We start from the raw sequence: 15,536 nt of genomic DNA on the forward strand, positions 1-15,536 counted from the left end.
TATTAGCCTGAACTGAGGTGCCTTGATGAGATCAAATGAAATAGACTCCCGATGTCCGCCCTGACACAGCAAGGTTACCCTGGCTGTGCACTGGGTTACTGGTCCGGAAGCGATTTCTGTCCCATCCATGGTGGTTACCTTGTCCATAGTTGGCTTAGAACACAAAGGAAGCCCCATCTCTGCTGCCAGTTCTTGATCAATATAATTTCCAACTGCTCTGCTATCGATGTATGCTTCAATGGCATGCATTCTTGATGACTGTTGGTGGGTAATTAAGATCACTGGTATTGCAAAGTGCGAGGTCAGCCACTCTTTCTTCTCACTCGACAAACTGATCTCTACGTTTGTCGAGCTTGGTAGTTTCCCGATTCCTTGGCTTCATCCTTCTCTGTGGTCCCGACTGTTCTTCTTTGGGGTTTTACTGGACAGTCCTTCAGGAAATGTCCTGGTTTCCCACAATACAAACAAAGCTGTTGTTGTCTTCTTTTGTCCCGCTCTTGTTTTGTTAATGGAGGCCATATCCCTCCAATCTGCACGTGTTCTACAGCATTTTCAGGTACACAGGGTGTGTTTTCCCTTGGTTGAACATACACGGTCCGAGAGTCGGTCTTAGACCGGTCTGCCTTTCGGTCCTGCAACCGGTGGTCTAGCTGCATGACCAGATTTATGTATTCGGCACAGTCTCTGGGTGGATCAACCACCTGGGTTAAGACGTCCTTTAATTCACCTCGTAAGCCTCGATGGAATAACATGGTTCTTTTGTTTTCTGGCCACCTAGCTTCGGCAACCAATCTGTTGAAGGTAGCAAAGTACGTTAACAAATCCTGATTCCCCTGTCGGAGGGACAAGAGTTCATTGTCTACTGCTTGTTCCTGGGTATGGCGAGCAAAAGGTTTTCCATTTCTATCTGGAACCCCCCAAAGTCATGTAATAGAGGATCGTCATGGGTTACCAACGGCACCGACCAATCTGCTGCACTACCACTCAGGTATGATAAGACAAAAGCTACCCAAGCTTGGTCGTTTGGAAATGCTCCAGGCCTACAAAGAAAATGAAGGCGGCACTGATTGATGAATGTCGCATACTTCCGTGGGTCGCCTGAGAACCTTTCTGGTGGTGCCAGGGACACTGTTCCAGGTAACGTGATCTGTACCGGAGTGGGTGGTATGGCGGGGTTTTTTATCGTTGGATTGCTTACAGGTAGAGGCACCTGTCCTGCCTGTGATTGCAAGTATTGCCTGCTAATCTCTTCAGTGCGTTCTTTGGTCACTATTAGGTCTCTCCGGAGGGCATTAGTCTCTTGTCGGGCAGAATGAACCTCAGCACGAAGCTCTCCTAGTAACTGGGCCAATTGGTCCATTTCTGATGTCTCCATGGCGCCCAGGTGGATTTGTTATGGTAGGCTTTGTGTTCTGTTACGCTCACCTGGTATCCACAGGGACGCCACCCAGCTGGGTTACTCGCTGGAATGCTTCTCAGCTTTGCCCTGATGTGGTCTGCGGGGAAGGTTCTGCCTGAAAATGCAGGAGGACTGTGTTCAAGACTGACTGACTGGGGTAAGTATCCTCCCTCTACCTCCATATGCTTTCAGTCCCTCTGGAGCCCTCTCCTCACCTTGTGGTAGAATTAGGCGAGCTCTCCGTCCTGCCTTCTTTGCAGGCGCGCGTTGTCTTTCATGGGCGAGTGCAGTCCAGTTACTTCACTGACGGCGGCCCGTTTGATATTGTTCAGGTAGGTCTTATTACTGTTCTTTAGTTTTGTTGCTATCCTGCATGCCTTTCTTTGTTTAAAATGTCCCTTTTTAATCCCTTAGGTATGCGGAGCATCAGCGCAGCGAACTTGCTTGGATGAGGCCGACTGGTAAATGATGGCGCATTAAGAGCACTATGATGCGGTAAGTAAGTGCTATGCGCAACGCTGCGACGTCTTACCTTTGCTAACCTGTGTTTTCCTTCCTTATAAGTAACAGTGTTCTTCAGCGCGAGTGGAATGTCCGGAATGGTGCCAGCCGAGAGACGACCAGCCGGGTAAGCCTTTTGAGCAGTTCGTAATTTGTAAATGTTTCTACAGCTTTCTTTAATGTTGCCTCTATCTTCCTCTTTCAGGTCGTTCTGTCCAGGAGGCGTGCAGATTCGAGGAAGCTGTTCACAGTAGCTGCGAGTGTTTAAAGATGAAGACTGCAGGTAAGATGCTGCTGCTAATGATGTTCCTTTTGTCTCCTACAGGTCTGCTTCCCTGAGGTTCGAGGGAATAGCTGGACACTGTGAGCGTCACGTTGCAAGCTGCAAAGTAACACGAAGCATGTTATGCAGTCAGGGTGTGGTTTATATAGCCTAGGTAAAGTAATACCAGGGAAAGTAGTTCCAGGCCTGCCACACCCAAAACACTAGACCGCATAGCTTGGTTCTTAGGAACCAAGCTATGTGGATGCTTCCATGCTGGCTGACAATACAATAAAGTAGTTCCCAAGCACATTGTTGTTTATGGTGTATGAGCCTGGCGCCATAGGTGCCAGGACTGGCCCCATGAGGGCTTTTGAAGAGGATGCCAGGCTCTAGAGGCCCAAGTCCTGACTCCACCTGGCCAATGGGTTTGCCAGAGGGGTTTTGGGCGAGGGTTGTGACACACACATGAAAAGATGATGCTATGGAGTCATCTAAAACCCCATATTCAAAGAACACAAGTGTAAAACACACATCAAAGCACATGAAAGAGTGGGAAGAAAGGCTCACACTCTTTCCAGATAAAAAAAAAATCAAGTCTTCAAAATCCAGCAAAGTTGCTGGGGGTCTCTAAGGTGAAGCGAAATAGCACATTTATGAGAATTATCCCTAACAAGGCAAAAGGCCCAATCCCTTAAAATTATTTCCCTTATTCTTGGAGCATGGGTGTTCTCAATGGCAGAAGGGGGTCACTAGGACCAAGTGTCCAACAGGCAGTATCAGGATAGATTCGTAAGTAGCAAAAGTCAGCGTTCCTTGGGAAGACTGGGGCAAACAGGTGAGTACTTTACTTCTGAGTTAGAAAAGAGGGTCCAGGGGTTTCACAGAAGACACCCTAGCAGGATTCTAGCAGTGGAACTGAATACACTGGATGAGAGGTCTCCTCATCACAGAAAACACCCCACAGCTACACAGAAGTCGTAAGAGACTTATAGTAAGGACATACCCAAGCCAACACAGTACCTCAGCATTGAAGAGAATTTTGCAGCATGAGGATTCAAGGTCTGCACCCAAATACCCGGACAGTGGATTCCTTGTCATGGTGACTGAAAACAAGACCTCAGAAGGAACTTTGCAGCAGGGATAGATGAAGAAGGCTCTAGGCAAGGTTTTCCTTGCAGCTGAATGTGGTTCTGCAGATTTGGTGCCTTTTAAAGGAGCACAGAAGAAGACAGAACATTGTGGTTGAATTCTCATCCTTACAAAGGTCCAGCACTCTGATGAGGGGACTTTTCAAACTAGATTTGTATCTCTCGAGATTCACTAGGATGCCCACAGAGTTTCAGCAAGATTCAGAATTCGAAAGACCGTGCACCACACAGTGGTTTGAGGTCCAGGGTATTAATGTATTGCAGCAACGCAAGATAGCAGCAACGCGTGGCATGGCTCCAAATGCAGGACTTCTTATGCTTAGTGGTTCTTACCAGGCTCTGGGTCAGGGGAATTCTTTTTGGGTCCTCAGGTCGATTGGAAGTAAGGGGTAAAGCAGGCTCCGGTTGCACAGCAGGCTCTCCGGTTGCTGAAAATCTTTTCATCCACTTTTCCTTCATCATCCTCTTTGGTTTTGGCTCCAGTGGTCGACTTGACTTCAGCTTCCCGGTTTGCAGCATTTAACAGGAATTACAGCACAACTACTGCATTCTCGCCTCACATTTTACAAGAAGGGCGGTCTGGTTGTCCGATCAGAACAGCTAGCCCTCCGCTGGAATTTGTCCTGATTCAGGCAAGGAGGAAGACAAAGGGCTGTGGAGTTTTTGACTCCTCCCTCGCTTCCTGCCCTCACAGACACACTGGTGCATGGGAGTCCAGTGCAGTTCCGCCGAAGATGAAAATCACACAAAGGAATTTCCCACCCTGGATGTCAGGGGAAGGAATAAGAAAGGACAGGAAACACTAAAATGGTGAAAAAAGAAGATGGGGCAGATTTCGGTAAAATGAGCACCCTTATGTACCTGTACTGCATCTGTGTACACAGCCTGCGTTAAAGGTGCACCACATTGACACAAGGTATCACTGTCCCCAGCCATTGAAGGTAAGCTTTTCCCTGTAACAGAATTGTTACAGTTTTAGTGTGAAAGGGGATCCATTGTATCTCCCCAGCACTCCACATAAGGTGGGGTGTGCTGTTTTCACAAAATAAAATGTAAAAGGGATACAAAGATCCTTTCTAACCTTGGGAACTCAAGGTTAGCAAAAGAAAGTTAAAAGGGGAGCCCCAGGGCAACCCAGCTACAACAGGCACTTATTGGCACTTATTGCCAATAAGTTGTTAAAGAGGATAACTATGGAGATTCAAAAAAAATTACACCCATAAAAAGAGTAAAAGATTCTGTGAGTGTGGATCCCACTCACAGAGGTATTTAGGAAAAATGTCCCACTAGATAAGCAAAAAGGTCTGTGGTTGACCCATGTCAGGAAGAGTTCAATGAAAATCTTACCTAACATTGGCACTTCTCGATCGCTACTACTGAGGGTTGCGCTAATGCTTTAATCAATTTATTTAGTAAATCTTGCACTGGGGACCTGTCTGCTCTTCTAAATCCCCTCCTCCTCCATCTCGACAGACCGGCATGTACTGTGGTGGTTACAAATGCAGTCAGAGTATATTGTTATGGAAAATCCTTTTGCTGCGTGGAAGACTTCAATCAATGCCACTAGCTCTGCGGCTTGGGCAGAAACATGTGTGGGCAAACGTTTCTTGATCAGTGTTTCATATTCCCCTTCCTCCAATCTCATTACTTCTGTTACTACGTGTTTTTCACTTGTTTCTTGACAAATGGATGCCTAACCATCAGCAAAGAACACTTCTCCTTCCTCTAGTGCATTTTCACTTGCTTTGGGAATGTCCTCCTCCTCACCCTCATATGTAGCAAAATTATGCTCCTGCATATCTTGGACAATGCAGGGCTTGGTAAGGAATGTGGCAGGGTTTACTGACTTGCATCGGATAACATGGATATTGGGGCTTAACAATATGATTTCATACGCTGATGCTCTTTGTGTTGTGAGGGTGATTTTCGATCTTTCAAGTATGGCCAATGGAGTGTTCTACGTAAAGGGCACCGCATCACAACTGTGGAACTCTTTTCTTTGGCGGCAGCTGCGAGAGCCTATTCGCAAGTGAAGTGACCCTGCATTACCGAATCAAGTGTGCCACTGTGATAGGCAAGCGGTTTGTGACCCGTGGATGTTTTCTGTGTCAGGACTGCTGTCATCAAGGTGCCATTAGAGTGCAAAAAAAGGTAAAATGTGCGCTTATAATTAGGTGTCGCTAGAAAGGGGGCTGTGGAAATCACTTCTTTTAAGTTGTCAAATGCTGTCTGCATTTTAGGTGTCCATATTATTTGTATTTTCTCTTTCTGTGTTTCCTTAAGGCCTGCGAACAAGGGCCTGGTATATTCAGCATAAACTAATATCCAGGCCCTGCAGTAGTTACATATTTGCAGAATTTCTGCATGTCCTTAACTGTGTGTCATATGGTTGAGGCACACACTTTTAGTTCCCTGTCGGATATAATTCATTTACCATCTTTTGAGACCAACTGGCCCAAGTACAGCAGCTTGGTTAGACATTATTGTAATTTCTTCTTATCTACCTTGTATCCTTTGTGTGTTAGCAGTTGGAGGAGGGTGATGGAGTCTTTCCTACAACTTTCTTCACTATCTTACAAATTAGGAGATCATCTACGTACTGAATTATGGTGCTGGGAACCTGAATATTGGCAAGGTTTTCGTGTAGCATTCTGTTGAATATACTGGGGCTATACCAATACCCTTGGGGCAGGCGATGTTGTTCATACCTCCTCCCCCATAGTGTGAATGCTGTGAGTTACTGGGAGCTGGGATCCAGGGACACAGAGAAGAATGCATTTTTCAAATCTACTACAGTAAGGTGTGTGGCCTGTTTTGGGATGCTGCAAAATTGAAGCAGGATTTGAAACAAGAGGGAATTCATTTTGCACAACGTCATTGAGGGGACGGAGATCTTGTGTCATATGCCACACCCCTATCACTTTCTTGATCAGATATATGGCCGTATTACCTGGGGAGGTGGAGCGGATGATTATCCCTTGTTCCTAGAGGGCACACAGTGTTTCTTGAATTCCTTCCTCAGCCTTTCTAGACAGTGGGTACTGCTTTACTCTAGGCAATATCGCTCCTGGTTTTAATGTCATTTTCACAGGGGTCCCTTCTCTTAGTAGCCTTACATCATGGGGGTTGGTGGTCCACAAATGAAGGAGCACTTGTTGCATATCTGAGTCATAAAAAGAAGGTGGCGCACTGACGACAGCCATGAGGGGGCTTGGTTCTTTCCTGTACTGTTCCATCACTTCATACAGGATACTTATTTCCAAAATAATTTCCCTGTCATTGTTGGAGTCTGTAAACAGTTCTTCATCACTCAACTCACATCTCGGTACATTTGGGTCAATGCACAACACTGTGCACCATTCACATCCATGAGTGTCCATTCCTATTGCTACAATCCTTTTAGCAGACACTTGCACCCTTCAAGATCTGGGGATAAAATTGTGCTGGCATCCATTTCGGGGGCAGCTATGGGGCAGAATACAAAATCAGAAGGCACTCTCCATTCTTTTCTCTTGACATAAAAATCTTCTGTAAAAGGAACTGTTACTACAGCCCCAGAGAATCCTTGTGTTTTGAGATTTTTGCTAGATAAAGGGAAATCACCTTTGTTTATACTTGATCTTTCCGCCCCTGAGTGCACCATGAAGATGAACTGTTTGTTCCCTATCTCTGCCCCCATCCGTGGTTCCTCTTCAGGATGCAAGGTAGTTGATAGGACTGGACACGCAAGTGCTCTCTATGCGCTGTCCTAGTTGGGATGGGTATCTGTCCCGGCAGGAAAAGACATTTTCATTAAGTACACATGTTCCCTGATAAGGTGCAGGTGCACCATTCACCATGGTGGCAAAGGGAATTTGGTTTAGTTGGATCTGTTGAGTGGGGCAATTATGTTGCGCCGGCATCGTGTGGGTGGGGTGATGTAATGCATTATAACCAGGTGGTAGTGTTTGTGATTGCTGTGGGTGCTGTGGGGGCCCCTCATGCAACCCCTGGGGCAGTCCATATGGGCATCCTGGATGCGGATGGCTGCATTGGGGAGGGGCATATTGAAGTGGTGTGTGGTAAGGTTGGTTGTACTGATGGATTCCACCCTGCCTGCTGCGGCACTCTCCTGAAAAGTGACCCCACCTGCTGCATATCCAGCACTGCCCTCACTTTCCTCCTCTGGGACCTGGCCTTCTATATCCCCCTTGTCCCTGTATCCTCCTCCCCGGGGTCCCCTGAACCCACCTACTCCTCTTGCAGGCCTTCCCTGCCATTGGGGTCTCATATATAGCTGTCTCCACCCCACTACCCTTGTCCGTTATCTGTCTACACTGCGGCCATTCTTGCTTGTGGGGCTACGGAGACACACCCCTCTTCTCCCAACTGATCTGTGGGTGGTATGGCTGTTACTGCTGCAACCTTCACCAACTTTGTTTGCTCAAGTTTTGCTTCTTCAGCTAATCTTTTTCAAAATCACCCCTTTACTCTTTGTCCCTTACTGAGGCCACAATATCATATCCCACACTATTAGTTTCTTCCTCCTGTTCTACTAATATGGGACACATGGGTGCGCTGTCAGTTTTGAAGGGTGTTTCTCCCGATTTCCATTTGTCTTCCTGTATTAGTGGGGTCCCCTGTGGCAGTCGGGGTCCCCCTCTTATTCTCGTATTGGACCATATACTGCTCATAATCGTGGCAGTTCTGTACAGGTGGATGCTCTTGCCAGCTCTAGATCTTGTGCACCTACTCCTGCAGGGGCGGGAGTGGTGGTCGATGGAGTCTGTATATTGCCCAGGAACATACATAGGATTTGAAAACCCTTCTGCTGGTTTTGTGAGTAGGGGATACATTAGTTTGGGCTATGTTTACCCTGTTTCTTTGTCTTTACCTTCTCCTCTCTCCACTGTTGGAATTTATGACCGTTCGTTTTCCTTCTTATGTGTAGTCAGAGTTTCTTTGAACATCTGCCACAAATCTAATATTTCCCTTCTGTTCTGCAACTCTTTCCCCTTGTATTTAGCTGTTAGGAAAGTGAACAGGTGTTCTAGCGTTCCTTCATCAAAGGATCCACCCGCTGGCCAAGCATGTGATAATCCCTTTCCTATCGTCTCAGTTACCCACTGCCCAAGGTATTTTTTAATATGCTCACTGTATAGGGGGAGCTGCTTACAAATATGTGACAATGGTGTTTCTGCCCCCATTGTTTGTTGTCCCTGTTCCCTCTGATTTGTACCCTTTCTTCATGGCTCTTGCAGGGAGAAAGGTACCCTTCCCTCAACTCACCTTTGCTTCTTCAAGTTTCTTTTTCTAGGTGGGTATTCCCCTTCTATCACTCAAATCTCCTATGTGTTAATGTACTACACAATTACAATACATTAATACATAAACTTATGGACATATCAACATAAAACAGTTTTCAAATTCCCAGGACAAAGTACATAAATTTAACCTCATACAACAGAACAACCTCCCCCACCCTTATTTCAGAGCCACCCTTCCATTCCCACTCACTCTCTTGTCATTCACATCACGGTCACCACTCCTGGGCCTTCCTCCATACATATATATGAAAAACACTGAAAATAATAATCTAAGATAATAAGCTAAAACTTCTACTTGTTCCTGAGCCCTCTTATTATATGGGGCTCCTACTTTTTTCTCTCCTTATTTATTTCCGGCACTGGCCAAAGCAGTGCCGTGTGGCACCACCCTCCAACCTCTCTCTAGGTCAGGCTCCCGCATTTCCTCTTTTATATTTCCTTCACGTGTCTCTACTAAAAAATACTAAAGGCCATAAGAAATTGGAAGCGCTTTACTTCAACAAGTTATCCAATCATTCTTCCATTCATAAACTGTGCGTTCCCCTCAATCATATTGCTCTGTGTTCCCCACAATAACCCTAGCTTTGTTGTTCTTTGCAGGACTCTCCGTTCGCGGTCTATCCACAACCTCTGGGCCTCTCCTTGGGGCTGCACCCGGCTCAGACCAGCAGTGGGGTATTCGCAAAGCCGCAACCCACAAGAATCTCTCCTTCTGCATATGCGTTTTTTGGGGTCTGGTCAGCCGTAGGTGGGGGTGGCCTTGCCGGAGAAGCCCTGGATCTCACTGCAAGTACGGGGGAGGATATCAAGTCTACAGGGGTCACCAAATAAAGGCACCCACAAAGCATGTGTCCCAGTGATATGCAGAAATAAAGTAAACTCCCCGTCAGGGGAATGAGACTAGGAGATGAGTTGCAAAGATAACCAAGTTTATATAATCATAAGAATTGCCAGCGTTCTGATGAAGAATTACACAGGCAGCACATTAAAAGGACACACAGCATCACTGATGACAACATGCATAGGATACACATTCTTGCATCAGATTGAAGAGTGGCAAATAGAACAGTTGATACTATATGGGATAGAGATGCAAATTGAACGCCGTCTTGCAGTCGCTCTTGGCACACGTGGGTCAGCTGGACTCATCTACGCGGTGTGAAGGTCAGAGCGAGGGAGCAATATATCTATCTTACTAAAATAAACAACAGGAACTGATAAGGCAGAAATAATGGCACACATAAAATCTTGCATGGTCAAATGAGCTAACATATTGGCATTGCAACCTCTACACTTTGGATTCTCTTTGATACCACAATCCCCGCACCCATGTGCCCACCCCAAAGGTTTGATCTTGTCCTTCTTGGGTCCTAGTGATATAGATGGATGTGTGTTGCTTTTGGGAGAATATACTGCTACACATGATTAGGGCTGTGGTGGGGGTTCTGGAGTGGTCAGGGCATGAGAAGGTCATGTGGGTATCAGCATGAAAGGAACCAGGGGGTCGATCTGGTGTGCTCTGGCCTGTCTGGGTGGGGGTTGAGAGGGCACGGACAGTTTAGTGGAGATGAATGGGCACTTGGGCTAATGACTTGTCACTGTCTCATGCTCTCCACAGAGCACATTCTTTCGGGAATTATACTATGGGATTGAAACAAGGCATGGCTGGGCTTCCATGAGAACAGGGCTTGTGCAGAGCTGGCAGGGGTAGGCGATGGTGTGGGCTGACTGTGCGAGGCACTGGGGTTGGGAGAGCTGCATTTCTACAGAGAGAGAGATTTTCCACTTGCAAAAGATGGTGTTGGACCTAGTTCAAAATGGTGTCTTACTACAATACTAGTTTTATATTATATGCAGTGGCGTCGTTAGGGGAGGACTGGGGGGGCGGCCCCCCGTGAAAGCCTGTGCCCTCCCTAGTCCCCCCCTACCTAAGATGAGCAGTAGGGACCCTGTTCTCCCCCTACTTTTGTCTGTGCCCCCCCTATTTTTGTCTTTGGCCCCCTCTGTGCCCCTCCTAAATTTGATTCCTGGCGACACCACTGATTATATGTGTTGTTAGTTATGGGTTTGCGTATGATATAAGCAAGTGGGGGTTGCTCCGCCTTCCCCCTTTGCTACTACGTATGTTATTCACCTGGAGTGACACAAATGTGAGGGTGCAAGGATTGTTTCCCAACACAAGGCAAAATAAAAAGTGCTCTCCTTTTGTTTTTATCTGATGGTGCAGGGATTGTGTTAACCTGATATAATCTATGAATAAGAAGCATGGGCTCATAAGTCTTTTTTTAATACATTCTACATATTTCTTTTTTTTGTATTCCCATGTATTGCGTCAGCCTTGTGAGCAATGTATTAGCCCAAAGAGACTTATTCACTAAGATGATATTAAGTCTTATTTTTCTTTAAAGGAGGTAACAGAATGTGTCAAGTTCAATTCTATTATTTTGAACATGTAATCTGGAAAAAATCAATTGGACATGTAATTTCCCTAACGTTATGCATTCTCGAATTCTCTTTGGGATTAACTCCAATGAAAAGATAGATGATGCATCATTCATAATGCGGTAATGTGTAAATGTAAGAGATAAATAATGGAACAATAAAGGGTGCGAGATAACATCAAAGGCTTTTTTCCCTTGAAGATTTTCATTTAATATTCAAGTTTCATTGAGTTAAGGAGTACTATAAATTAATTCCAATGTGAGAGGACATTATAATTATATCTACTGTGACGAATCCAAGGAGATGTTCACCTCTTCTCAAGGGAGAGTCACTGTTTTTGGGACTGAGGTGGGGAGCCTGCTACGCATAACACCCCCTAGGAGAAAGGGCAAGTGGGATCCCTCTTGGGGTGACCACCCTCCCCTTACGGGACAGGAAATCCCCAGAAATGGATATAAGTTATCCTCCCTTCCTTCCCAAACCCTAATACCTTTTTGGCTATGTGGGAGCTGAAATGTATAATAATGTAGTACGTCCTATTATAATGGCTGCTTTAGTTTCTGACTTCAGTTATCCACAATCCTTGCATAAAACTGAAGAAACGTGGATGGCACACCCCGCTGTAGGAGCATCAAATAAAGAGCCAATTAGAAATGGGGTGAGAGAAGCTTGCAGATCCTGGGACATTGGTGAGCCTCCTCGTGGGAGGTCTGGCAAGGCAGAGTGAGAGTACACCAGGTGTGGCATCCCCACACGTGGTCAGTTCCGCAAAGAGGTCACAGAGATCAGCGTGCAGGGAATTTATTGCCAGAGCCCCACCGGAAGCCAGCAGAAAATGACAGCCAGCACTCGTTGATGCAAAACCCAGTTGATGAGTCGTGTAAGCAGCTTTGTGTCACTCACTCACTGACCCTGCCAGGGAGCACCACCCAGAAGACAAAAGCACACATTGGCTCCAGGGCACCCGGAAGATGGCAGCAAGGCCAAAATAAGACAAATCTATGTAAACCCCAAGGTGGGGTGAGCCCAGAGAGACCCCACGGTGGGGTGAGAGTTGAGAAGCCCCAAGGCGGGGTAAATACATAGAGAACCCAAGTCAGGGAGAATACCAAGTAACCCAAGATGGGGTGAGTCCAAAGAAACCCCAAGGCAGTGAGAGAACATAGAAAGCCCAAGGCGGGTAGAATACCAAAAGACCCCAAGGCTGGTTGAATATTGAGAAACCCCAAGGTGGGGTGAGCCCAAAGAAAAACCAAAGTGGAGTGAGACCCAAGAATCCACAAGGCACAGAGAATACCAAGAGACCCCAAGGTGGGGAGAATACAGAGAAATCCAATGTCGAGATGAGCCCAAAGAGACTACAAGGCGGGGTGACAACTAAGAAGCCCCAAGGCAGGGAGAGTTCCAAGAGAGTTCAAGGTGGGGATAATGCAAGAAACCACAATGCTGGTAAACTCAAAGAGTCCCCAAGATGGGTTGAGTACCAAGAAGCCCCAGGGTGGGGAGAATACCCAGTGACCACAAAGAGGGGTGGGAACAGAGAGAGTCCAAGCTGGGGAGTGCAAGGGAAAATCACAGAGTGGGGTCAGATATGGATAACCCCAGAGTTGGGGACGAGAAGGAGACAATCCCTAGAGTAGGGATATGAGCTAGAAGTCCCAGAGTGGGTAAAGAAGATATGAATTGTGGGGAACCACAGACTGGGTCAAACCATAGTGTGTGGGAGAAAGTTAAGCACTTGTCTGGGAAAAGAATTGAAGCAAGAGAGCTAGACAGAAATCAGGACTAAAAGGGGGGGAAGACGGTTGCTAAAGTTGGGAAGGAAAGAGACTGAAAAGTCACTCCGTGTATGTTTGGGACTGTTCACCAAGTTGGAGGCTTATGGTAAAGAGAAACCAGGTTGGGGGCCAGAAACCAGCCCCAGTCCCTGTATTTGTGCGATGGCCCAAAAGTCTTTCTTGGATTTGTGTTTTGTCTTTGTAGTGGGGGTGACAGAACTCAGGTTGGAATAGGATTCTGGACAGAGGACTTCATTTATGTAAGACATCCTGACAAGCACCCTTTTACTTTTTTTCTCTATACATTGGGCACAGAATCCTAAGCTTTAGGGTTTGAGTTGATTTTTTGACTACATGCTCAGGCGATAGTTGAGATGTTACTTTCCTTTTGCCCATTACACAGATGTCTCACACCCGGTCCTTATTGCGAAAAGAGTCACTAAAATGCCAATTCACAGTCACAATTGCCAGTCTGAGTCTAGGTTAATACGTGCAGCTCAGGCTAATGGGCAGAGGAAAATATAACCTCCTGAGAGCCCTCCAGTTCTTAACAATGATCCCCCACAACTCGGAGCATGAGTGATATTGTGCTGAGTAGCACTGCATAATACCCTGACATATTTCTACCAACAAGCAAAGCCCAGTGTTTAGGCCCTCGGAGACCCAAGGAATCAATGCCTGAAGTGTACATTTTGTGCCAGCCAATTGTGAAAAAGCCTCTGCACAGGCACCCTTAACACATCTGGAAAACCCAAAACATCCTACACCCTACTCCCACTGGGAATTATGCGTGGGATTATGCCAAATGTGCGTTGACAGTTGTTGTGAGCGTGGACCTTAGTTACATTAATGGGGTTATTCATCCTCCTCAATAAGGTTCAGTAAATGTAAAAACAAGAATGACAAACCCAAACAGACTGCGTCTTTCAGTATGTTATTGTCATTTGTATCTCATCACTATGCTCCCTAAATCTCATTCAACACAAGACTTCCAATGGTCTGCGCAGACCAGTACAGTTTATCTTTTGAGATAAGTACTACCACTTTATGCTGATTTATCAATGAGGGAGTTGAGCTTGATACATCCTGAAGATTTTCTCTGAATGGTGGTATGCCAAGCAGTGACAGAAAACCCTCAGTTAAAACAAAGCTTTTATATATAAAATACAGTTTGCAAAGGTGAAAAAAGGGTAGTATGCCTCCAAAGACGTAATATCATCTAACGTTATGAAGTAAATTCTTTGATCAATTGGATGATTTACAATGACCTATTGCATTCACTTCTGTACTAGTTTCATCGCAAAAAGTGCATAACAACGTTGCCTCTTAATCTCCAAAGTTATCACAAATTGTGAAAATATTTCAGCTGTGTCCCCAGTTCCAGGCACATACGATGCAACACCTGCATGAGAGAAATTAGCCTATTTGACCCCAATAATTAATATCCAACTACTTAACCTAAATACCTAAATTCGAGCTTGGCTGCAGTCCTATCATCAGGTTTTCCATCTGTTAATGGTTCTGCCAAATACTGCAAGCAATGTGCTCATGCATTTAAACCAGTCTTATTGAATGTTACTAATTCTTAACTCCATCAGGGTGAGGTACCATCTCTTAGGGTTGGCAGCCTTTTGTTTGGGGGCTATGTGTTGGCTGTTTTACTGCAGTCTTCCTCATTCTATGTCCTTAGTTGTCTGCCTTCATGTAGGAAGCTAATGTCACCTAGAAGGGTGTTGGGATCCTGTTCTCCATCTTTGTCTTCTTTGTGGGACTGTTCTCTGCTGGTGTGCCATTCTTCTTTGAACATTGAGAATCTGCATTGCTAGTTTCCCCTTTCTTTTAAGAGTGTTCAATGGTATTGCTTTCACTTCTCTCTGGTCAGTTCTACTCCTTTGAAGTTTGATTGATCATTTTTTCTGCCCTCTGCATTGTCCTTGGTCCAGGATTCAGGGTTCATGTGCTTGGGTGAATGGATCCTGTAAACTGCATCTGTCAAAGAAGAGCTTCGCTCACTGTTTTTTTTTTTTTGGGCTTTCCTAAACTGTCTCCTTAATGAACCCCATAGTGAGTACTTACCTTGGGCCCTCGGTTGGTAGGTTTTTCATGATACTTACCTGCAGTGGCCCCCATGGTCTGTGTTTGAAGAACTCTCAGGTGTCCTTCAACCGTGTTCTAGCCCAGAACTGTATTAGCCTGAATCCTGCTGTGCTGCATCTCTTCCTGGGTCTGGAGGACTGTAACCTGAAAGTGAAAGTGAAAGTGCAAATGCAACGTCCCAAATGTTGAAAGAGGTTTAGGCTGCGTAAATTGTATTAGCAAGAAGAGCTGGTCATTTAGGGTCAGTATTTTGCCATTTGATTTGGCATTTCCACACATGTGTTATTTGTAGTTAGTGTTGACACACTTTAGAGTGTATCAAAGAGACTTACAAGGTCAAAGAAGGAGCAACAGTGTAATAACGTTGCTTATATATTTAGAGATTAGAGCTTGGCCGTGTTTAATAGTTCTATAGATAGGAGTAGTGATTGATGTTATTTGATTGCGTTAAGGAGTTATTAGAATATGCTGTTTCATTTTACATCCAGGAAAGGTTCTGATAGCAGGTGAAAAGGTAGCTGAAGTGTCCGGCAAAGAGATGGGTAAGGGTTGTGCTCCAGTAGCAGGAGGGCTGTGTGAGCACATTTTCCACCATTTTTG

This window comes from Ambystoma mexicanum, chromosome 2p, assembly GCF_040938575.1.
Source record: "Ambystoma mexicanum isolate Mex_15411 chromosome 2p, UKY_AmexF1_1, whole genome shotgun sequence".
NCBI lineage: Eukaryota > Metazoa > Chordata > Amphibia > Caudata > Ambystomatidae > Ambystoma > Ambystoma mexicanum.